Genomic DNA, 25,167 nt, shown 5'->3' with positions numbered 1-25,167 from the left:
CCTGCTGACTGGGGGGGGGTGGGACTAGAGGACCCTTGGAGGTCCCTTCCGGCCTGGGCAATTCTATGATTCTATGATTTTTATTTTTTTCTGTCCCCGGGGTTTTACTGTTTTTCCTGCCGTTTCTCCCTCCGCCGAACCCACGTTATGGCCACAACTGCACGGGAAGTGCAAACGGGGGGTTTTTTTGTCTTTTTTTTTTTTGCTGTTGAATGAACGCCCTTATCTGGTCTCCGCCAACTTCAGGTATTAATTTCCCTGAAGCCGCGCCGGTCGCCGCTCGGCTCCTCTTGGAAGGGATCATGGGGAAGGTGACGTCAAGAGCCTCACCGACGGTGGGGGGAAAATATGATGTCCAGGTTTAATTGGCAGTGATTGTTTTGTCTTCCCGACAAAAAGCAGCAAATCCCCAGAAGCTGGTGAGGAGCACAGCTGTTTATGGCGAAACAGAAGCTGCTGCTTATCTCCTTGTAGCAACCTGTCTCCAGGAGATCACGGCTTAATTAACTGGCGTGTTATCGAGAGTGATATTGTACAGACATTGTTAAAAAAAAAAAAAATTATAAAAAAAAAAAATAAGAAGAGATAAAAGCAGGGGAAGGAAGGAGGTGACCTGGGAACCAAGTGGAGTGAACTCTATGGAGAGCAGAAGGCACGTGGGCGATGGTGGCAGTGGGGGAATTTGCAAGTGATGGATGAAACCGGGATGCCCGGGCAAGGGAGAGCGATTCCCTGGCCCCAGGCAGGGGGTGAGGATGTGGAAGGGTGATGAGTTTGCCCAAAAATGCACGTGAGGGTTTTGGTCAGAGGGGGTTTGCATCTGAGCTCTGCTCCTTGGTTCGGGGACCGCAGTCACACCTCATCCCGGCTGTTCCAAGGACAAGCCTTCTATGAAGCTGGTCTTGGCCTCTTCACCCCGTTAATTTGGGGGTGGGCAACACCCCTCGGCCTCCGCTTTCCTCTAATAGATCCGTTATTTTTGATCTGACCAGTATTTGTAGACCAAGCAGCCCCTTCCCATCAGCAGGAGGGGAGATCCCAGTCCTTCCCGAAGATGCTTTGACCTTGGCAAAGCCAAGCCCTGGCTCACAGATCCAAAGCTTGTTTTAAAAGATGGGTTGGCCAAGCCTCATCTCATGGTTCAGCAAGCTTTCTACCGGTCCCATGCCCCTTTCCCCGGGCGATTCACCCCAAAAAAACCTCACTGTAGAAGGCAGGGTACCACAGCAGGTGATGCTGGTGCCGTGGAGCCAAGAGCATCCCGTGGGTGAGGGCTGGGGACCAAACTGGGCAAGACTTGGGGGGCAGGTCTTCCTGGGGGTGTGATGGAGGTATCGCTGAAGGAAATGGCAAAGGAGCATCTCGGGGAGGGCTGAGGAGTCGCTGGGAGCGCGGGCGGAGGGGAACTTGACAACCTTTCCCCATTCAGCTCTCAGAGTGCTCCGCAGATCAAAGCCAGAGAGACAATAATACGTTTTGAACTGAGCACATTAATTTGTATCCACAGCATTTTAATAAATAATTTTTTATTTTTTTTTTCAAAATCCAGTTCAGCAGCCCTGTCATCTCGAGCCAATTCCATTTAATATCCATCCCTTCGCCTGACAGATTTTTAACGCCGTAATTAGCATGTATGGGCTCTTAAAAGCCTCCGCCGGTGTCTCAGACCTCCTCTGCATTACGGCATCTTCTCTCCCCTCCTCCCCGGCCCCCTTTTTTTTCCCCCGCTGTTGTTATTCCATTTGTAGTTGTTTATCGTGCCCGCTGAGACAGATTAAAGACAGGAAGGAGCCTGAGAGTTGTTTTTGGAGGGATCAAGCGACGCACGGCGGAGCTGGTGGCATCAAAACCCCCGGCTTCGCTCTTCAAACCCCGTGTCTGAAAAGTGGAGGTGGTTTCTGAAGCGGTTCCTTGTTGCTTTGTTGGGTCTTTGGTTGGGTTTGGTTGGTTTTTTTTTTTTGGAAGGGTTTTCTTTTTCCGTAATGAAAGCCGAGGTCCTCGAATAGGCGCGTACGGCTTGAGAGCTGGGGCTTAAAAGGAAAATAAGAGAAAATAAGAGAGGTTATGAAATACTTGGGGATATTGTGAGGTTTGGCAGCGCCGAGAAGCATCCCCCGTGTGTCGTTGCATAGAACAAAGCTCCGTGTGCTCCAGCCGAGGATGAAAGCGGGTCCAGCTGAAGGCAAACACAGCCCGGTCCCCTTATTTTCCTATTTCTAAGTCTTTAAGTGGGATGTAAATTGTGTCGTACCGCAGGTGTGCTTAGATCTGAGCCTCCTTCCTCCAGCAGAAATTGCTGGTGAGCGGCGGCGTTTGCCAGTTCCCATTTGTGTGCCTGATCTGATAAGGCAGAAGGAGCGGGGTTTTTGTTTTCCTAAACCCACCCCAGTGTGAGCCCCGGGGGTGGCGGGGGGAGGAACCAGACCTTGGCCAAGAGAAATGGAGAAACCAAGTGTTTTCCTCCCGGTGAGTTTTGTTCCACTTGGCTGTTGGCGAAGGATGGGCCCCAAGTGAAAAAAAAAATAATCCCAGCTCGGAATAAAAACCTGAAAGCAGAACCTGCTCCCAAACTGGGAGTCTCATAGAATGAATCATCAAATGGTTAGAGTTGGAAGGGACCTTAAAGACCATCTAGTTCCAAACCATTCAAGACACACGAGTGGGGGTTAATTCTGAGCTTCGGGATGCTGTCTCATAGAATGAATCATCAAATGGTTAGATGCACCTGCACCCCACATGGAATCCCAGCATCCCATGGGGCTGGAAGGGACCTCTGGAGATCATCCAGTCCAACCCCCTGCCAGAGCAGGTCCACCCAGAGCAGGTCCCACAGGAACGTGTCCAGGTGGGGTTTGAATGTCTCCAGAGAAGGAGACTCCACCACCTCCCTGGGCAGCCTCTGCCAGGGCTCTGCCACCCTCACAGGAAAGAAGGTCCTCCTCATGTTTAGGTGGAACTTCTTACATTCAAGTTTGTGCCCATTCCCTCTTGTCCTGTCCCTGGGCACCACTGAAAAAAGCCTGGCCCCATCCTCCTGACACCCACCCTTGAAGTATTTAGAGGTGTTGATCAGATCCCCCCTCAGCCTTCTCTTCTCCAGACTAAAAAGACCCAAGTCCCTCAACCTCTCCTCATAAGGGAGATGCTCCAGGCTCTTCATCATCCTTGTAGCCCTATTTTTGCACCCCTCCTGCACCCCAGCAGCGAGGACACGGTGGGATGGGGTGCTCAAGCTCCCCAAACCCCTGGTAGACCCCCAACCCCTCCAGCTGCTCACGAGCCGATGCGTTAAAGCACGACGGGGCCAATTTGGACCACAAAGACCCATCACCCCCCTCAGTTCTGGGGTTGCCCGTAGCTGATGCGATGCAAATTTTTTGTGGAAAACTGGAGCAAAAGGGCTCTCTCCGACTCATCATTTCCACCGCGGATGCTTTGCAAGGGGGGGGGATGCTGCCCATCTTGGCTTTGACAGGATGATGGGCTTTGGCACCTTCCAGTCGCCAGCTTGGAGCTGGCCCACGGCGCGTCTGCCGGGTCCACGGGGGCTTGCAAGAGAATGTAGGGCTCGTGCCTGGCTTATTGTTGGCACTTGAAGCTTCTCATTTCTTGTCCCTGGCTCGTGGTTGGCCAACGCGGTTGGCCAACCTTCACCCCAACGCGGGTAATTGCCCTGCCAGCCCCACAAGTTGGGTAAAGCTAAAGCTGGGCTGTGATTTTCTTGCAGAACCAGGCTGAAATCCTTCCCTCCTCCCCTTCTTCCCCCCCCAACCTCTGTTTTTCGTGTTAAAGATGGCATTTAGTTGCCATTTTTGGTGCCTCGTTCGCCGTTCCTTGTCGTCTTTTGTTTCCAGATTGCTTTTTCTGGAGATAAAGGTGGAAGGATGAGCCAGCTCTTCTTTGTAAACCCTCTTCTTTGTAAACCCTCTTCTTTGTAAAACCTCTTCTTTGTAAACCATCACTTTTTCCTTTCTTTCCGGACACCCTGCAAAATGTCAAGCTCTCTTTTCCTTGCGTCCTAAGTGCAGCCACTTACCCAGGTTCCTGGTATTTTGGGCAGTAAATCCATTTATTCGCAGTTAGGCTTAAATACAGGAGGCTGGATGCCCATTTCTGGCTGTTTGCTCCGTGCCGGTCTGGAGCCCTTGGGGAAAAACTGGACTCTTAGCCCAAGGAGGAGTTATCTGACATTGCAGATTGTGAAAAAAAAAAGAAAAAAATGGACAATTTTTGATGTGTTAACCCAAGAACTGGTTATGAAAGTTGAGCAGGACGAGGAAAAGTTGCTCTGTAATGTCAAGGTGAGCAAGGCGATGGCATTTACGCCGGAGATATCCGGGACTGGGGATCTGGGATTAGTGTCAGCTCTCCTGTGGCAAACGAAATTAGGAATGCAGAGGCTGTCTGTGTTGATGATCCGGGGTTGTTAGGCGCTTCAGGTACTGTCATTCTTATTTAAGGATATATTTAAGGATTAACAGTAAGAAGTCCAGCATTAGCAGGAGAGAAATGAATGTTAGCGAGCTTAGGCTTGGAGGGCTTATTTTTGATCATCATCATGTGAGCTGCTTTAGGAGAGATGAGCTCCAAGATGGGGAGGGAGGTGGAGGCAGGAGTGAGGGGGGAGATTCTTGTATTTTTGCAGGAAAAAAAAACCTTTTGCAAGTTTAAATAGAGATCAGAACTTAGCGACGATGACGGCTGCAACGGTAAAGCCGCGTAACTCCCCGAAGCCGGTGTCTTTGCCAGGCTGAGGATCTGGCTCACAGCACCCAGCCTATTTTTAGCCTTTTTGGGGTTGTTTTTTCTTTTTTTTTTTTCCTCCTTCCTTTTGCAGAATACACACGATGAAACAATGCCCCCAGATTTCTTTGTTCTTTGAAATCACGCCGCCTTTTTAATTGGCAACCCTTCCGCTGCACCTCGATGGCGGTTGACGTTGGCCATGCCTGATGTCACTTGGGATGAGGAGAACTTCTCTCCTGATGCTGCTTCTTTCGACTGGGCACAGGCACAAAGATTTTTTTGATTTTTTTCTTGCTAAAAACCGTCTTCTTACGTGTGTAAACTCCCCATTTCACTTTCCCTGGCTTTGATAGCTGTTGCCCACAAGCGCTGGCACCGGGTGACGAGCTGTTGGAGGTTCACAGCTCTTCACATCCCAAGAGGAGAAAGGCTCCTCTGAAAGCAGAGACAGGTGCAAAGAGTGGGGAGGGGTTTTTTTTTGTGTGTGTGATGAGTTTAGTCGGTTCTGATGGCTGAGGGGCAAGAAGGGGGAGGTCTTTCCGTGCTTTCAACTCTGTTTTGAGGAGTAGCTTAAAAGGTGCATTGCAGCTCTTGTCTGAAGTCTCTATAGTTCTTGTCTATTTGGATTATTTTGGAATAATTATTTATTGTCATGATTATTTCTATATATTAGAGTAGTCAAGGTCCAGCTTGGGATTTGGGGTGAGTTTGGGCGTGCTGTGGGGTGTCATTGAATCATAGAATGGTTAGAGTTGGAGGGCACCTTAAAGAGCATCTCATTCCAACCCCCCCTGCCCTGGGCAGGGACACCTCCCACCACACCAGGTTGCTCCAAGCCCCATCCAACCTGGCCTTGAACCTCTCCAGGTCCTTCAGTCCTCAGTGTCTGAGCTCCACCCCCCCAAACCCTTGCTGGACGCTGGGTTGGGGACCACAGAGCTCTGGTCCAGAGCTCCTCAGGTGCAAGAGGAGAGGGTGGCCTGGCTGGAGGATGGGGACAGAAGCCAAAAGGGTGACAAATTTGATGTTAAGAGCCCGTGACGGAGCTCACGGCCCGTGGGGTGGATGTGTCCCCGCTGCTCAACCAAGCCGGACACCAAGTTGAGTCTCCATTACTTATGTGCTTCCTGAAGCTGAAACAATTGCTATTATCCCACAGAAGATTGCGTGACCTACATTTTTTTTACTTGAAAGCCTCCAGCTAATAATTAGTTTGAATTTCGATTTATAAATAAACACATTCATATTCTCGTTTTTAAAGCAGGGGAAGAAAGCAATCCCCCCGATAGATGAAATCCCCACCTCTCCCAGGTGGTCTCTGCTTTTTCCCCCTCTTCCCCTGAATTTGGGGATGGGAAGGGAGGAAGGAGTGGATTTGCTGGGCTGGGGGAAGGAGGAGGCTTTTGGTGTAATGAGTCCACTGGGGTGTTTCTCCTGGAAAACGGCAGGAGATTTGGGCCATCTGGATAAATAGGGTCAGGCTCCAGGTTGGCAGAGGAACATCAGGGCAGCTTGGCCTCGCCAAAGGAGACGAGGAGAGGAGCAGATCAGGGCACAAAAGCACCCAGCAGAAGGCAAACCCTTTCCCAGCTCTCCCAGCACGCTCGGAATGGCCTCCACTTCTCCTCCTCCTCCTCACCATCCATCTGTCCTGCCCGGCCGCATCCGACGGCGCAGGAAGCAGCGTTGGCTTTGGGTCAACGCCTGGGACTTGGCAAGGGGATCGTTAGGCACCAAACGGGTCGTGTGTTAATTAGCAGCCATGGGGAAGAGAGGAGACATGAGCTCTCTTGGAAAGGAGAGATGCAGCTGGGCTGCATCCCATCCTTGGCTCCGGGAGGTGTTCCTGGTGGAGAGGTCAGATCCCATCCGTGGTTGGTGGACACCATGGAGGTGACGGCCAATTTCCCTGTGGTTGTGGCGCTGGAAACACCTCATGATCTGCCTTTTTCCCCACACCTCAGGGCTTTCTGTTGCTGGAGGTGGAATATGCAGAAAGCCATCATGGGCATAATATTTATATAAAATTCTGGTGTCCTCATTCATTCATTCCTCGTCTGAGTTTTCTCCCCTGTATTTTGACTTGGTCTCCTTTTTTCATGGCATGATAGCGTGTGTGTGAAGGTCTGATGAGTTTTTTGGGTGGGTTTTTGTTGTTTTTTAAGAGAAATAGTGAATGGTGAAACTGCCAGAGCTCCATCTGTGGGAGGTTCATTCTTTACCTGGACTGGGAGGTCCCTTCCTACCCGGTACCAATCCACATCCATCCCTCTCCCTTTAGCATTCCTCAGCGATAGCCCGGGGTGGCCGTGGGTTGGATCATTTGGAGTGTGTTTTTATGGGCAGATCTCACAGCACAAGTGGCTGCAGCTGGGATTTGATGGGCGGAAAAATAAAAAAATAAAAAAAAGAGAGCCTACCCTTCTTATTATTCCAAAAATTCCCCAACACACCTGGATGGAAAACATGGAATCGCGTGGGTCAGTCTCATTCCTCTCCGAGCTGATGGTGTGTGTACACCTCGAAGGAAGACAATTCCTAACCTTTGTAGTCTTGAAAAATCCAGGAAAAAAAATCCAATCAGCCTTTAATAGGGATGCGAGCGATGGATTTTTGTGGAAATTAGCGTGAAATCCTGTAGAAAAGGGGAGACAACGAGGCGTCCCCTGGTGGGATCCCACCAGTGAGGTTTTTTGGGAAGTTTTTCGTTCGCCCATAAGGTGTTATCCTGAGCGATGCCACTTCAGGTGCTATTTTTATTCGGGGAAAATGTCAAATCCTTTCTCGGAACTTAGTGACTTGTTGTCTTGGTAATTTCTTGCAGCAACCAGATCTATAAAAATCGCTTATTTTCTTGGCACCCGGCTTTTCTTGTCTATTTTGGATGTAAATATTTTTTAGAATTGGGGCCGGGGGGGGAAATGGGAGCCGCCTCGACAGGACACAAGTGGTGTAATTTCTCCCCCAGAAATGGCTCTTTTAGGGCTTTTTGAAGCACAGATGTGAGCAGGGATGTTGCAGGGTGCACTTATATTTATGATACCGGAGAACAGGAGTCCTTGTGTGCCGAGATCATATCTGGCCCCCTTCTTTCTTCATACACTGTTTCCTGATCTGAAGCCCAGCTCTCTGGGAGCTGGAAATCCAGTGATGAGCAGGATTATATTCATTTTGTGTTGGGAGGGGACATGACACCTTCAACCTTTGCTTTTTTTTTCACCCCCGCCTTGAAATTTCCAGCAAAGTTGACATTTTCAATGACAAATAATCACTTTGGGGAATAACTTGTTTCCAAACCTGAGCCATCATGAGTCGTTTGCGAAAGAAAAAGCAGAAAATCATACGGTGCTTCTGATAACACTGAGATACTTCACTCCTGCTTCTGCGCTTGGGGAGGTTGGGGTTGGTGTGTGCAATACCTCATCCGGCTCTGGAGAGGAGATTTCTCCTCCTGCCTGGTGGGTTCCTAAATCTGCCCTGTCCTGGAAGGGTTGGAAGCTCCAGTGAGTCGTGGTGGCCGTTTTGGTGGTGATAGAGAAGAAGGAAGAGCAAAGCCTTGCTCTCACCGTGATGGGTGTCAACCTCCGTGTCCATGCGTTGGGTTTTCCCTTTGAGGTGCGAGAGGAGCAGGGGCTTTGAGGAAGGTGGGGACTGGTTTTGGGGTGCTCAGGACTGGTTCTGGGGTGCTTGTACCATCATTCAGGCTACTGGACTGTAGTGTTTTAAGTGTGATGTGAGGGAAAAGCAAGGCAGGAGCTGCCTGGCCCTCCTCGGGAGAGAGTGAGATGATGAGCGGCGTCTCTCCAATCGCAACAAGATCCCCGGAGTCTGAAGGAGCAAGGCTTGGGCCACGAAATCCAGAGCTGCCCTAATAAAACATTTACTGGGGTTTGGAGACCTGTTCGCTCCGACACGGCGCATACATATTAAATGATCAAAGTTTCCGTGCCTTCGGAGGAGCCGGCTGCTAATCTAATGCAACCCTTGGGCTTTGCTCACCACCGGCTCTGCAGGAAAGCAAACGGCGGCTCTGTTTTCCTATTTAAAAGATTTCCGAGCTGAGCCAGGTGGGTCACACTTCAGGAAGCTCTAGGATCTGGCCTCTCCATCTCTTAACCCTTCCACGATTCCCTGAAAGGGTTTGGCAAGGAGGGACTTGGGAAGGTGGGGTTGAGGATGGGTTGGTCTCCACCTCTCGAGTCCTGTCCTCCTCTGACTCTGCTGCAGGTTATCTCGGTGTTGCTGTGGTCTTTCCCCCTCCTCCTCCTCTTATTCTTCCTCATCCCCCCCATTAAATCTGTCTTGCATCCCATTGCAAAGGGCTCCACTGGCTTTTGAGATCCCAGCTTGAGTTGCCAAGTGCTGCTGGTGGATTAAAACCAAAGCAAAGAGGCGCATACATATTAAATGATCAAAGTTTCCGTGCCTTCGGAGGAGCCGGCTGCTAATCTAATGCAACCCTTGGGCTTTGCTCACCACCGGCTCTGCAGGAAAGCAAACGGCGGCTCTGTTTTCCTATTTAAAAGATTTCCGAGCTGAGCCAGGTGGGTCACACTTCAGGAAGCTCTAGGATCTGGCCTCTCCATTTCTTAACCCTTCCACGATTCCCTGAAAGGGTTTGGCAAGGAGGGACTTGGGAAGGTGGGGTTGAGGATGGGTTGGTCTCCACCTCTCGAGTCCTGTCCTCCTCTGACTCTGCTGCAGGTTATCTCGGTGTTGCTGTGGTCTTTCCCCCTCCTCCTCCTCTTATTCTTCCTCATCCCCCCCATTAAATCTGTCTTGCATCCCATTGCAAAGGGCTCCACTGGCTTTTGAGATCCCAGCTTGAGTTGCCAAGTGCTGCTGGTGGATTAAAACCAAAGCAAAGAGGGGAAAAAAAAAACCCAAAAACCCAAACATTTCCACCCTCTTTGGATTTATAAACTGAGCACACTCCAGCTGGAAGGTGCCGAGGAGGAAAAGGAAAACACAAAGCCCCCAGGGGGGCGTTTTTTAAAGCAATGCAGCCCTTTATTTGACTGTCTGCACTCCTGTTAGCCAGGCTGGGAAGCAGGGGGGTGAAAAGCCTGCCTTCCTGCCCAGGGAGGTGGTGGAGTCACCATCCCTGGAGGGATTGAAGAAACGTGTAGACATGGCTCTTCAGGGCATGCTCTGGTGGCCAAGATGATTGGTTTGTGGTGGGATGTTGTGTGGGTGGGTGATGGTTTTTGGTTTGGTGGTTGTTGTTGTGTGTTTAGGTGGTGGGTGGTGGTTTGTGGTTTTTGTTTGGGTTTTTTTGTTTTTGTTTTTTTTTTTTTGTTGGTTGGTTGGAGTCGATGATCTCTGAGGTCCCTTCCAACCACTACGATTCTGTGTGTAATTCTGTGTGATTCCCTTTTCAGGAAGCTCTAGGATCTGGCCTCTCCATCTCTTAACCCTTCCACGATTCCCTGTTGGTTGGTTGGAGTCGATGATCTCTGAGGTCCCTTCCAACCACTACGATTCTGTGTGTAATTCTGTGTGATTCCCTTAAAGGGTTTGGCAAGGAGGGACTTGGGAAGGTGGGGTTGAGGATGGGTTGGTCTCCACCTCTCGAGTCCTGTCCTCCTCTGACTCTGCTGCAGGTTGTCTCGGTGTTGCCGTGGTCTTTCCCCCTCCTCCTCCTCCTCCTCTTATTCTTCCTCATCCCCATCATTAAATCTCTCTGTCTCACATCCCATTGCCTGACCCGCAAAGGGCTCCACTGGCTTTTGAGATCCCAGCTTGAGTTGCCAAGTGCTGCTGGTGGATTAAAACCAAAGCAAAGAGGGGAAAAAAAAAACCCAAAAACCCAAACATTTCCACCCTCTTTGGATTTATAAACTGAGCACACTCCAGCTGGAAGGTGCCGAGGAGGAAAAGGAAAACACAAAGCCCCCAGGGGGGCGTTTTTTAAAGCAATGCAGCCCTTTATTTGACTGTCTGCACTCCTGTTAGCCAGGCTGGGAAGCAGGGGGGTGAAAAGCCTGCCTTCCTGGGGCAGCCCCTGGTCCTGAGGGGGCTCAGCACCTCCATGGACCACCAGCCACCCCTCTGTCCGGTGGTTTGGGACCGATTGGCTTTGGCTTTCCACTTGGTCACAGCATCTTTTCTGCTTCTCGAGCATCTCCCGTGCCTTTCATGTAATTCCTTAACTAGTTCCCATTTACTGACGGTCCCTTTTCTTTTAAAGGTCTACTCGAAGCTGTTTGATCATCAGCAAATTTCTCTTTCTGTGCCTCTGATAAAAATTTAAATCTGGGCACTTTTTGAAGGGCTTCCTCCCTATCCCCCCCCCCCTCCTCCTCCTTTCTCCTCCTGTGCTCGGTGGGGAGTCAGCCCTCCTCTAGGAAAATAAATAAATAAAAATTAGAGTTCAAAGTGTGACATCTCCTCTTAAAAAAAAAGAAGAAGAGGGTGAGGAGAAGGGGAAAAAGAAAGAAAAAAAAACCTCACCACACACAACTACCATATATTCTTACAGATGTGACATCAAAATGGAGAACTTTAAAGGATGCGTTTTTCAAAGGCTCGTAGAGGGACTGAGTTGGTTCAGTGGGAAACGGGCAACAGAAGTCTCTCCTGGTGCTTTGAAAGTGTGTCCTCGAGCCACCTCAGCCCTGTTGTCTTAGCTGGAGAAACACGTACCACAGGCTGGTGCTGCCATCCCTTCTCCTCGCCCTGGAGGGGTGGGATGAGTCCTGGGTGATGGGACATGGTCTTGGGAGATGGGGGCTCAACGGTGGAAGAGGTTGGGGCTGTGGGTGCCTGCTTGGTTCATAGGTACCTGCTGTGTCCTTGTGTCACCTTGGTGTCTACATCCGTGTCTCCCAGCATGGAGGCATCTCCTTCCTTGCTTGCTTTTGGGGAGTAGAGTAGGAAAACAACCACAGCGAGTTCATCATGCAGGGATGCTGCCCAGGATGGGGACTGCAGAGCCCCGTGGCATCTCAGCTCCTTCCGTGTCTCCATGATGGCCACCATCAATTGGGATGTGGGGTTGGTCAGCAAGAGCTGCTGGCTCTGCCAAAAGCTGCTCAGATGCGGGGTGACCTCTGGTTTCCCGCCCAGCCTGGAAGGGCAATGGGGAAAACACTGGTGGGTTGGTCCTCATGGTGCCACGGAGCTTCTGGAGCTGCAGCCTGGTCTGTGGGTCTGCTCCAGCAGCTGAGCAGCATCTGGGAGGTCCTGTGGGGTGGCAGATGTGTTGGCTGCACACTGTTGCCCAGGTAACTGCCTTTTTCTCCCCTGAATCCCGATTATATTTGGTTCCTCGCCATACCCCACGAAGCCCCAATGACTTGTTTCATCCCATCCAGACCCACTGGTGCCTTGGCAGGGAGCAGCCTCCCCTCTGGCAAGCGCTGCCTCCCAGCCCGGAGATGGTGGTGGGACAGGGCTGTGGGCACAGAGATATCGTGGGGAGGTGGAGATCTCACCCACCACGCTGAGACCCATTACCTGTGGGGTGGCAGATGTGTTGGCTGCACACTGTTGCCCAGGTAACTGCCTTTTTCTCCCCTGAATCCCGATTATATTTGGTTCCTCGCCATACCCCACGAAGCCCCAATGACTTGTTTCATCCCATCCAGACCCACTGGTGCCTTGGCAGGGAGCAGCCTCCCCTCTGGCAAGCGCTGCCTCCCAGCCCGGAGATGGTGGTGGGACAGGGCTGTGGGCACAGAGATATCGTGGGGAGGTGGAGATCTCACCCACCACGCTGAGACCCATTAAACAAGCTACTGTGGGGCTTGGAGCAGCCGTGGTGTTCCCCAGGGGTCTCCTCCAGCCCAGTGACTGTGCATAAAGGGTCCAATGTGCTGGTGGTTAGTGCTGTAGCTTCAGGTGGACACCTCCTTGGCGTTTCCGCTGGCTTCCTGGAGGGAAAGGCTGTTGGACTCGAGCAGCAGCAGTTGTAGGCCATTAATTGAAATAAAGGGATTTCCCAGATGGATGTGAAAGCTCTTGGCTGGCCCGGTACGAGGGGAGCGGTGTCACGGTGAGGTGGACATTCACAAAGAGAGCTCATCTCCGGGTTTGCTTGTGTTCAAGGTCAGCGGAGCGTCTCGGCCACAGGAAAAATACCTGTGGGCACAGAGACCAGCCCCAGACTTCACATCTCTGTATTCTAGGACTCAAAACAGTCAGGAAAAACAGGACCAGTGCTAATTTCCACAGCTCCCAGCGTGGAAAAGCCTTCCCCCAGCTCTAGGTGGGTGACTTGAAGGGGCGCAGGAGGCTTTGGGAGGTTGAATGATGTTTCAGACAGTGGTTTCTCCTCTGTGGCTTTATCAGCTTTTATCACCTTTCCTGAGTTATCCTCAGTGCAAACTCCTTCCCCAAAGATGTTTTTTTTTTCCTTAAAACTATCTCACCACCCTTATCCCATCGCTTGGGATGGAGCATCCTGTCTGTCCGATGGGGGACACGAGTGTCTGGGGACATTGGAGCGCTGTGACAACCAAGTGCTTTCAGCAATGGCATAGAAACCACCCGATGCAATCAGTGATTTATTTTTGGGAGGAGGAGCTGCAATTAATCTCCTCTTGTCTTTCTTTATTTTGTTGTCTCCCTGGCTGCTAGACTGCTTGTGTAGAGGGAAGGGTGTCCACTTAATGGACACTCGGCTGGTGAGGAGGCACCAGGAAACCTTCTGCTTCTGAGATCCTCGTCCAACTACTTGTTGTCCAACGTGTCTCTGGTGGTTGCCATGAATCATAGAATCATAGAATGGTTGGGGTTGGAAGGGACCTCAAAGATCATCAAGTTCCAACCCCCCAACACCTCCCACTAGAGCAGGTCGCTCAAGGCCACATCCAGCCTGGCCTTGAACCCCTCCAGGGATGGGGCATCCACAGCTTCCCTGGGCAACCTGTTCCAGTGCCTCCCCACCCCCAGAGTCAAAAATTTCTTCCTCAGATCTAATCTGAATCTTTTTTCTTCCAATTTAAAACCGTTTCCCCTTGTCCTATCATTACAAAGAGTCCTTCTCCAGCTGTTCTATGGGCACCCTTCAGGTATTGAAACGCCGCTCTAAGGTCTCCCTGGAGCCTTCTCTTCTCCAGGCTGAACAATCCCAGCTCCCTCAGCCTGTCTTCAGAAGAGAGGTGCTCCATCCCTCTGATCATCTTCGTGGAAGATGAATGAAGAGGGAGATATCTTGGTTTGGAGCTGAAGGAGCTTGGGTGGGCCTGTGCCCAGCGAAGTTTTGAAGTCCTGGGGCTGGTTGTCTCGCTGTGAGTGGGTCCCTTTGCTCCGTCTCCGTCTGCCTCACCTTGGATTAATTACAGTACAATGCAATATACATTTATATGGTGTCTGCACAAGTGTCTCAGGGCCCTTTGCAATCTGAGAAATCTAATTAAGGCGCAGCCTCCGACATGAATGCTTATCGCCGAAACGTGTACGGCGGGGCAGGGGCGGGCGGCCTCCACGGCTCATCCAGGAGCTGAATCCACACTCTCCCGGCGTTATTAATTACTCCAAGCTTGGTGTCTGAGACACCGATCGATACCGTGGGCCTGGCTGGATAGCGAGCGTGAGGGAGCAGAAGATAACCATCAGCTAGAAACTTGGCCGAGGAGGAGGAGGGAGTTGTTGCTTTGCAGAGACGTGTGTGGTGGCAACACATGTTTCTCAGCAACTTTGACACTGGGAGGTTGTTTATTTGATGCAGAAAGATGTCAGGAATATGGAATTTTGGCCCAGGTAAGGCCCTGCCTTGGGGAGCAGGCTTGATGCAGAAAGACGTCAGGAATATGGAATTTTGGCCCAGGGAAGGCCTTGCCTTGGGGACTAGGCCGGCGATGGGCGCAGCAGGCTTCTGCAGGCCTCGCTGCCCAACTTCTGTGGTCTTTTCAGTTGGTCTCACGAGTGGCACCAGCTGTTGGGAACGTTGGGAAGGGAGGGAGGGCCCCAAGTGAGACGAAAGCGTAAATAACCAGGGGAAAAAGGGAAAGGAAATGTGAAGTGGCCCTTTAAATACGAGCCTCCAGAGCCCGGAGCCCAACTAGCATTCCCTCAAGTATTCAAATGAGATTGCAGCATCAGATTGGTATGCATTAGGCTGGTCTCAATGAAAATTAACATGTAATTGCTTCAAATGAAGTAAGTGAGGAGGTAATCTGTTCTTAAATTGGATTCGCAGGATTTTGTGGTACCATAATGCAGCTGTGAAATGAAATATATTTTAAGGATGATGTCCTCAAGGGGAGAGGGAAGGAAAGAGGGGAGTCTGTACTGGGAAGGGTCCTTCCCCTCCCTCCCTCTCTTGTTTTTGGTCTCATTAGTGCCATTTTGTAAGTGGGGAGAGGGTATTGGTGCAAGTGGCATGGCTGGAGAAGGTCCCATTGCTTTTGGCTCCGTCATGTTTCCTTCCTTGACGTTCTTCCTATCCTTCCTCTCCTCCTACTTGGTTCTCCACCTCCCTTGTGGCACCAGGGTCTCCTCCAGGACCTTCTTTCATGGATATGTTCCTATTCCATTGTGATGGCAGGTCATGAGATGGGACACTTTAACTTTGTTCATGTGGCAAACAACCTTCTGGTTATGTGATGGGGGAAGATCTGGCGATGTGGTGGCTTTTGGGTGTCTGTAAGAAGCTGTGTAGGTTCTTGCTAGGGACCTGGTTTCTTTGAGGAGATAGAAGTTGGAGCAAGAGACGTGGGTTACCTTCTTGTCTCGGCTGCTTGTGACCTTGGATGGGGAAGCCTCTTCTCCCGTCAAAGGGAAAGGTCCTCTCCCCGTCACTTTTGGACCCGTTGCAGTGCTGCGAGGCTTGGGGATTCATCTCCAAAGGCTTGGGATGCCCTGCTCCTCCCATGCAGTCGTGTGTCACCTGGACCCACCTCTCTATTGGCGTGGGTTACCTTCTTGTCTCGGCTGCTTGTGACCTTGGATGGGGAAGCCTCTTCTCCCGTCAAAGGGAAAGGTCCTCTCCCCGTCACTTTTGGACCCGTTGCAGTGCTGCGAGTCGTGTGTCACCTGGACCCACCTCTCTATTTTAAGGGGTTTGCTCGTTGTCCTCTTTCTGTCCATCTCTGCCCATCTTTCCTGTAGAAGCAATATGAGCTTTCGTGTGTCACCTGGACCCACCTTTCTATTTTAAGGGGTTTGCTCGTTGTCCTCTTTCTCTGCCCGTCTTGCCTGTAGAAGCAATATGAGCTGGGGTGTTGTGATGAAATTGGAGGGTGAGGGAGAAGTGGTGTAGGAAGGTGATGTGATAACCTGCAATTACTCTCAGATGACAAATATGCAGATAGTGTGTAGAGGAATATACTTGCTGCAGGTAGACCCCCAGTTGGTCAACCACAGCCAGTACCAGTGCTATCCCCATCGTAGCCCTGCCTTCTACTGTCCTGGGCTACTGGAGAGCTCTGCCAGTGCCTTGAAAAGCTGATACAGAATCTTCTAGGTTGGAAGGGACCTTAAAGATCATCTTGTCCAACCATCAACCTGACAAAAATAGACACCCACACAACAAACAAGGAGCATCACCATCACTAAACCAGACCTCCCAGCACTACATCAACCCGTCTTTTGAACACCTCCAGGGATGGTGCCTCCACCACCTCCCTGGGCAGCCCATTCCAGCTCTTCTGCTCTTCCCTGGGTTGATCTGCCCGTGTTGTCCCCCTTAGTGCCCTTCAGCCTTCTCTTTGCAGCTCCCTCTTGCCCCCTGCTCCCCCTGTCCTGCTGCCTCTTCACCCGCAGCATCCTCCAGCATCCTCACGCCTCGGCTCCTCCTGGCAGAGAGCGCTCACCCCTCGCCGTTCCTGTTTAGTGCCTCAACTTCTAAGGAAAAGCCACTTTAGTGATAATTTCCCACTTGTAATAAGTTAAGTGCATCGCTTCCTTTGGAATACATTTTCAGTGCAGTTAAGCTCAGCAGTCCCTTGCCTGTGTGCTTAGTTAAACGCGCTCCTTTGCCGACCGTCGGGGTGGATGGCATCACTTTATTCCTGGGCCATTAGTGTCAATTCTGCAAAGCAGAACCGGGATTTATTCCGGGGCCACAGCTCGTAATTGAGCGAGTTCAGCGCCGGGGATCGGCGCTAACTGCTGGGAGTGCAGCCTGGAGGAACTTCCCTGCGGGGCTGGAGGAGGAGGAGAGAGGGAGCTGACGGAGAGGGGGGGATGCTGAGAAGGGTGGGGAGTTCATAGAATGGATTAGGTTGGAAGGGACCTTCAAGAGCATCTCGTTCCACCCCCTTGCCCTGGGCAGGGACACCTCCCACCACACCAGGTTGCTCCAAGCCCCCTCCAACCTGCCCTTGAACCCCTCCAGGGATGGGGCAGCCACAGCTTCTTTGGACAGCCTGGGCCAGGCTCTCCCCACCCTCTCAGCAAAGAATTTCTTCTCAATATCTCATCTCCATCTCCCCTCTTTCAGTGTCAAACCCTTCCCCCTCCTCCTAGGGCTCCCCTCCCTGATCCAGAGTCCCTCCCCAGCTTTCCTGGAGCCCCTTGAGGGACTGGAAGGGGCTGGAAAGTCTCCCCAGAGCCTTCTCTTCTCCAGGCTGAACCCCCCCAACTCTCTCAGCCTGTCCTCCAGCCCTCCCAGCATCTCCATGGCCTCCTCTGGCCCCACCAACAGCTCCATGTCCTTCTGCTGTTGGTGGCCCCAGAGCTGGTGGCAGCACTTGGGGCAGGGGGGTCTCCCCAGAGCAGAGCAGAGGGGCAGAATCCCCCCCTCATCCTGCTGGCAACACTGCTGGGGATGCAGCCCAGGATGAGGGGGGTTTCTGGGCTGCCAGCATTGGGGTGTCTTCAGTGGCTCAGTCTGGGGCATGCAGATGGCAAAGGAGTGTTTTTTCTAGAGAAAAGTGCATAGCAAGGAGACATCTCACCAGGGATTTGGAGGCAGGGAGAGGAGAGTTCTTCTCCACACCTCCTCACATGGGGAAGCCTTATTTTACAGGGTTTAAACTGTTCTGTAACGCTTGGGGGGGTGAGGATGGGGTCATTATGGACTTATAGTCTTCTTGTGGTGTTCCCCAGATGTCCTTCCGAGAGCTGCCAGAGCTTGGACCTGGTCTGAGGTGGCGCAGGACCCTTTTATAGGTACCTCTGGAAGATGAACAGGGAAGGGGTGACTTTTTTTCACCAGGTGAAAAAGCCCAGGTGGTTTTTTTTTTTGCCTGCTGCCATCCAGGACCCTCACCCCCCACCCCGAGCCATTACTGGGGCTGTGGAAACACACGAAAAAAAGGAGAAAATGGGGAGGAACAACACGTCTCTCAAGCTCAGGGCAGGATCCGGGCGCTGCAGGAGCTCCCTGGCGGGGTGACATTTCATTAACAAACCGGCCGTGTCCCTGCACAGCTGCCTACAGGCACTTGGGGGCTGGCATCACCCCCCCTCCCCTTCCTTCCCTGCTGTCATTAGCACTTTTTGGAGGGCACCCAAAGCAGATGGGGCTCTGGGTGACCCTCCCTGGGGTCGTTGGCCAGGGGAGTGGGGACAGGTCTCCTCCACGCGGGGTCTGGGAGATGCTGCGGGGAGGGAGGATGCTGTAGGACGCGCGCGGAGCCCTGTTGTTAGCAGAGACAATAGGAGGATAAATAAGAGAGGCTGGAACGAGGCGAGGAGGGGAGCAGGGGGACTTGGAAAGGTGCTTGCGAGCTGCTGCATTGCAGAGAGAGAGAAAGACTTTTCCAGACGAGCCATCCCTGCCTGCTGCATCCTCACCCGCCCGCTTTGCGCCGCCGCCGGCTTTTGGGGGGTCATCCCCCATCGTTGGGTGGGGGGAAGGATGCTCCTGGCACCCCTGGCTGCTCCCTGCCCTGCCCTCGGTACCACTGGCTCTTCTGGCATCTCTTCCTCCCTCCCTCATCCCGTTTTTCCTCCCGGATCCTCGGCGTTTGCCAAAAAAGCTGGGCTCAGGCAGCAGGAGCGGGGAGTTGTTTGCCGTTCTGCGAGTCCCGGGCATCAAACCAAAGCAGATCTTTTTCAGAACCCACAGTATATTATTATTATTAATGTAATTAGCGTGAATCGTTTGCACGTACAAACTTCCACTTGAGGAGATCAGGTGCTTTAACAAACATGGCTCGACTCTCCCTCCTGGTGCCAAATACCTCTCAAGCTTTGCAGAGGGTAGAGATGAAGGGCAAGGACCTGGGAGGAACATGCTGTGGGTGGAAAAGGCAGGTCCTCCTGGTCCAGAGCCCCAATTCCCTCCACAAGCATCGAGATAAAACTCTTGTCTGGGCAGGGAAGAGAGGGGGAAGCACAAAAGGGTTTTCTTTTCTGCTTCTGAGCGCTGCTTTTAACCGACTCAGCGTGATTTTTGTCGAGGCACCGGGGTGGCAGCTGATCTGAGGGCACCTCCTCAGCCCCGCGGCCTTTGGAGATGTTCTGGTTGCTGGAGGGGGGGGAACTGGAGGTGGGCACCGGTCCCAGCGGGGTCCTTCCCTTTTCCTGCCAGAGTTAATCATTCGGTCAGCTCCTGCCTGGCCAGCGGGGAGGGAAGGAGGGGGTTTCTCAGCCCTGACAGCCGTGCTGTGCTGTGAAAAAGTCCTCAGGCTGCGTCTTTGGTGGTGGCTCATCACGGGGAGCTTGAGGGATGCCCTCCAGCTGAGCTTGACGTTGAGAGTGAGGATGATTGGGGCGGTCCTGGGACACGGGTGAGGATGGACACGCCAAGAACCCCACTGCTGTGTCAACCACAGGGGCATGATGAGCCTCGAGCCCCCACTTGGGTGAGAAGTTGGGGCTTTGAGCAGGTCAGGACCAAACCCATGGACCATTTTATTCCAGTAGTCCAGTTGCCACTGTGAGTGTCCCCTGCATGGAGCCCATGTCTGTACAGGGTTTGCCCATCCAGCCGGGTCATCCAAGCTCAATGGGTGTCATAGAAGGGTTGGGGTTGGAAGGGACCTTCAAGATGATCTCGTTCCAACCCCTTTGCCCTGGGCAGGGATGGGGGTGTCCCTGTTGGTGCCCCCCTTGCAACGTGTGGAGGGGTCAGGGCATGGGGTTATTGCAGGAGATGGGGGTTATTGGAGGAGATGGGGGTTATTGCAGGAGATGAGGGTTATTGGAGGAGGTGGGGGTTATTGCAGGAGGTCCCACACACCACGTCCCACACCATGAGCTCTTTGGGGTGCACCATGTGTCGCACGTCCACGGCACCGGCCAAAAAACATGGGTTTCTCTAGGTCTGGTGCCTGGTGTGCCGGGCAGCGTTGCGCTCCGGGGGGATGTGTGTGTGTGTGTGTGTGTGAGCAGACGGTGCTGCAGCGAGCGTGTGTGTGTGCACGGAAAGGGAGCAGATGCTGTAAATCCTGCTGAAGAAGGGCCGGGCTGCTAGAAATTGCCAGCGCGTGACTTAACCCAAAACGGCGGCGAGTAGCGAGAGGGAAACCAGGCTGGGTTGCGGCAAGGAGGGGTTTGGCTCAATATTTATTAGTAAAAAAGCTTCCAGCCCCCACCTTTTCCGTGGTAACCCCACCTTGGGCTGTGGTGGTGTCTCATGGGGTTCATGGGCAGCGTGGATTTGGTGTCCCACGGAGCATGGGGCAATCTGACCCCGGTTTTCCCTTCTCTCGGGACCTGATGGCCAAAATTTTGTTGCCACTGTTCATAGGGAACGTCTATGGGAGCTGTGGGACCGAGCCTGAGTAGGATTGAGTTGTTCGCAGCCCAGCCTTTAATTAATCCTAATAAATAACAATAAAATGTGATAATCACAGAAATAAATCTGGGATGTGAAGCTCCTGCCGCCGGCGACGGTCTGGTTGAGTCGATCATTTATAGCGCGGCTGATGGTGCAGAGGCTTGGGAGATGCTGGGGACAAGGCAGGGCCACCAGAGCGGGTTGTCTCCTTGCCCAGCCTCAAGGGGAGGCTTCTCCACCCAGTTTTCAACCCCAAACTGTTCTCCGGCTTGGTTTAGCAGAGATAAAACACTGCTGGTGTGGAAGGGATTGCTTCAAAACCCAGAGGTGTCTGGGAGTTGTTGGGTTAGACTTTGAAGGAAATGAAAAAACATCTAGGGGTGCTTGATGGTGGGTCAGTACCGTGGGGCAACGAGTGTGAGACTCCATCGGGTGGCCTGGATTTGGAAAGGGGTATTTTTTAGGGTGAAAATTAGGTGGTGGTGGAAGGAGAAGCGAGCCCAGGGGGTTGTTGAGTGCACGGGGGGGGTCAGCTTGGTCACGGCCCCTCTCTGGGCCACCAAGTTGGCTGAAACCACCAGGTTTAGCCCCGTCCCCGCCTCCCTCCCCACCGTGGAGCTTGTGCCCTGATAATTGCAATGAACGCGGCGAGCAGGCAGGTAATTTTGCTGAGCTCTTTTCAGTTCTAATTAACATTATTCATTTCTTGTGTGTCCTGCTGGGTTGAGACAATCTGTGCTCTCCAGCCCAGCCCTCTGGAACACCAGAAGAGGCAACAACAACAAAAAAAATTTAAAAAAAAAAAGAAGTGTTGTGCCAATTACTACACTTCAGTAATTAAAAAACCTCCTTTCCCCCCACTGCTGGGCCACCTCCTCTCGTGTCATTTGCTGTGTGCACGGTGGGGATGGCAGAGGGAGAGGAATTCAGGAGGACATGTCCTCGTTGCCTGGTGCCATCTGTGCCTGCAACGAGATGGGGGGAGGTACCGGGGGCTGCGTGAAGCACGGGGAGGGGGATGATGAGCAGCCAGGGCCCTCAGCTTCCTCACCCTGTTGCTTATTTATCCTTGATCCTTGGTTGTGGTGGCTGCAGTTGGGTCGTGGGCTCTTTTTTGGGGGCAGATCTGCGTCTTCAAACAGCCTGTTCCCCTCTGGCTGGGGCTGTTTTCTCCCCACCGAGGGCTTTGTTGGCATTTTCAGCCTTGTTCATCTTCATCCTTACGTTACCTCAGGTGGCAAAAACCTGATGGTGATACTTTTCCTCTCCCCATTTCCACCTCCAGCTGCCCTGCGGGCTGTTGGTTGCACCCACGGGCAACGATCTGGTCCATCAAGACCCATCGTTGCCCAGGGAGTGTGGGACAAGGGCACGATCAGGCAGGTTGGGAGATGTATTCGAAGGATGCCACTGCCTTAAAATGCCCAAACTCCATCACTCGTGGTCATTTTGAGGTGTCCTCAGAGGCAGCAGATGGTCTGGTGGAGCGTGAGGAGCTACATCCCTCTGCAGACCATGCCCACCCCCAGGATGATGCAGCAGAGATGTGTTAGCAGCATTTCCACCTCCTGGAGGAGAAAAAAAAACAACCCTGGAGCTTGGGATTCTGGCTTTAGAGGGAAAAAAAGAGCAGTGAGAGGGAGCATCTCCTCCTTGTGCTGACAGTCGGCAGTTTTTCATCTTCCTGCAGGAGAAGGCCTTGCCTTCTGAGCAGGAACGGAACAAGGATTAAGGATCTGGAGAGAGAAAATTACCTCATCTGTGCTTAATTATGTTATACATCTTCTTTTTTTAGAGGCGAGCGCTGTTTTCCAGCCCCTCTCTCCCCTCCCTCCCTGGCACATCGTGGGGTGTGAGGGAGGGTGAGAACCTCCAGCGAGGTGGAGGAGGCATCTCGGGGGCTTTGCCCCTTGCCAAGAGTGGGGTGGGAAGGGGGAGATGGTGGGCTCAGGGGTGGCTTTACCCTCCAACTGTGCTTGGAGCCTGCCTTCCCGGCCAAAGCCAAAGGTTTTCTGCTTGGCTGCTTATGTGCTGGAGAAGGTGGCTTCCCATCTCCACCTTGGGAGAGAGGAAGGAAGGGGGAGCAGATGGAGGGGCTGGAAGAGCTGTGGCCACGGGGACCTCTCCTCCTGCGAGGAGAAACAAGGTTTATCAGGGTGGTTGGAAGGAGCTGGGGTAGGAGCACGACCCACCATCCCGTAAATAGCACCCCACATCCAAAGGTCAAAGTGGAGAAACAAGGTTTATCAGGGTGGTTGGAAGGAGCTGGGGTAGGAGCACGACCCACCATCCCCTAAACAGCACCCCATATCCAAAGGTCAAAGCGTGTCGTTCGCAGGAGCTGGTTCTGCACTTTATTTTTTATATATATATATATAATTTTTTTCTTGACTCAGGAGCTTTAAGAGGCAGGGAGGAAAATAAAATAACAACTTGAAGCCTGCCGATCCAGGGGACAGAGAAGCGTGTCCAGGTGATAAGAAGAGATTGTGCCTGGGTGCTGTGAAGGGCGAAAGCACTTATTTCACTGGTGCCTCATGCGTTACCTGAGCCCCGTTGGCTTTTCAAAAGCACTTAAATGCCCATATGATAGAGGGAATGCTTGGATTACACACTGTCTGGCTCCATTATTATCCAAGGGATCTCCAAGCCGATGCATTTCACACACACACAAAAAAAAACTGGCGTGGAGGAGGAGAGGAGAAATATATATATTTTTAGTTCAGCCTGCTTACGGGGCCTGGGGGATAATCCCCTCGGATGGGACAGGTCTGAGAAATTCAAGCCACATCTGGCTTCTCATCACCTGGTCCTTCTCCTTGATGTGGAGGGTGGACACCCCTCCGTGTTCATGCAGAAATGTTGCTTGCTGCCTATTTTGTGGCCTCCTGATGGGCAGGCTGGAGCCAAGCACCAAATATCCACCTGCAATTTCTTCCAACCCCGTAGGTCTCAGCTCCCGGCGGAGCTGAGGTCCAGAGGGAAACTAAAACCATCCTCCTGGGGGAAGAAACCTCAAGTTTTGTTCAACTTGAGCAACTCAACTTTGAGGTTTCGCTCAAGTTATAACGAAGCTTGAGAGCAAAGAGCCGAGTTCTTGGTGTTCAGCCCAGGCTGAATCTATTGCTTTTTTTATGTAGATAATAAAAATCTGCTCACATTTAATTTATTATTATCGTAATATCATTATGGAACAGCAGTAAAATTGTTTAATTTATCGGATGTTTTTCACACCAGAGAAGGGAGGATGCCGCAGTAGCTTGGGTACTTGCCTCACAAATCAGCTTGGGTGTCCTGGGACTCTACCCATCTCGCCTTGGGCACATCATCTCATGGGGATCCATCATCCCCGACCTCCAAATGTTGTGTGTTGGGGCTGAGCGGGTTGTTTGGGCTGCTTTTCTGATGTCTGGGGCCCAAGAGATACCTCCAAAAAGAGATTAGGTGGGAACAGGCGGGTATCCAGGTGGGCATCAGTAGTGGACGTGGGAAGGGAAGGAGCCCACCAGGGAGGAGACAGATGGAGAAAGGCTGTAGATGGCTGCAGGGAGAGTCCTGAAGGACCACATGCTGCAGATATCTTCATCCTTGCTGTTAATTCCCCTGCTACCACAGTCTGGTGTGTGTAGACCATCAAAGCCCCTTGCATTCCTTGAGGTTACCCCATGTGAGACCTCCCAGAGGCTGCTGGACTCTTTTTTGATGCCTCCCAAGTTAATTTGCATCCCGGCCACTGCACAAGTAATGGGGTAGATTGGGGGAGACTATAAATGGTGGATCTGAGGCTGAGTGGTTTTGTGCAGGGACATTATCCTCCGTCGTCGGCGTCCAGCAAAGCGCGGCCAAGTCCCAAGGGCTCCGTAATCCCAAATTTGCTCGGAGAGAAGAGGGGTATTTTTGTCAGTTAGGTTGACGGTTGGACAAGATGATCTTTAAGGTCCCTTCCAACCTAGAAGATTCTGGGATTCTGGGTTTTAGATGGCTTGGAGGGGGAAGGGGCAGCACTGAGGGTTTCTGCTGGCTAGGGAAGGGCTTGGACAGCAGGCCCGGTGTTCTTCACCAATCTAGAGGTGATTCATGGAAAGGAAGGGTTCAAATTTTACTTGAGGACGTGGGGATGGGTCTGGCAGAGACCTTTGGGAGGAGCAGGACTGGCCCTCCCTAATGTGGACAGGAAAATAACTGTAGAATCCTAGAAAGTCATAGAAAATAACCGTAGAGGAGGAGCAAAGTTCTTCACCAATCTAGAGGTGATTCATGGAAAGGAAGGGTTCAAATTTTACTTGAGGACGTGGGGATGGGTCTGGCAGAGACCTTTGGGAGGAGCAGGACTGGCCCTCCCTAATGTGGACAGGAAAATAACTGTAGAATCCTAGAAAGTCATAGAAAATAACCGTAGAGGAGGAGCAAAGTCTCTTCTAGGTTTGTGCCGTGTTGTCTTGAGGAGGGGGGACAGGGGGCTCAGTGTCTTCATGAGGCTGGAGGTAGAAGCTTTCTGCCTCCAAAACCTCACTCGGGAAGGGAGATGCTTCACGGGGGTGAGGGCGACGCAGCGATGAGGATGCTGGGGAGGGGAGGAAGAGCTGGCAGAAGGGGATGAATGGTGGGAAGCTCAAGGTTTCTCCTTAGAGGTGCGTCAGAGCCGGCTTTCTCCGGAGATAAATTTTCCCCAGCTCCTTGTGAAGCAGAGCTTTGCATTTCTTTGCCTGGCTCCAGGGATCTGAAGGTCTGAGGAGAGAAGGAGAAGGGATGGATGGGTTCGGGCAGGAGGTAGAAACCTGCATCCCGTCTCCCCCAACCCCCCC

The 25,167-nt window shown here is 52.2% G+C and overlaps 1 protein-coding gene across 3 annotated transcripts in view; it reads left to right on the top strand.

Moving 5' to 3' along the window:
- Window positions 1–25,167, top strand: part of LOC106887812 (protein CEPU-1) — a 264,886-nt gene that overhangs the window by 140,389 nt on the left and 99,330 nt on the right. The window lies entirely within an intron of this gene.

This window comes from Calidris pugnax, unplaced genomic scaffold (genome assembly GCF_001431845.1).
Source record: "Calidris pugnax isolate Ruff unplaced genomic scaffold, ASM143184v1 scaffold97, whole genome shotgun sequence".
NCBI classification, from domain to species: domain Eukaryota; kingdom Metazoa; phylum Chordata; class Aves; order Charadriiformes; family Scolopacidae; genus Calidris; species Calidris pugnax.
Note: the sequence above shows the minus strand (reverse complement) of the source record. Positions and strands in the feature narration are given on the sequence as shown.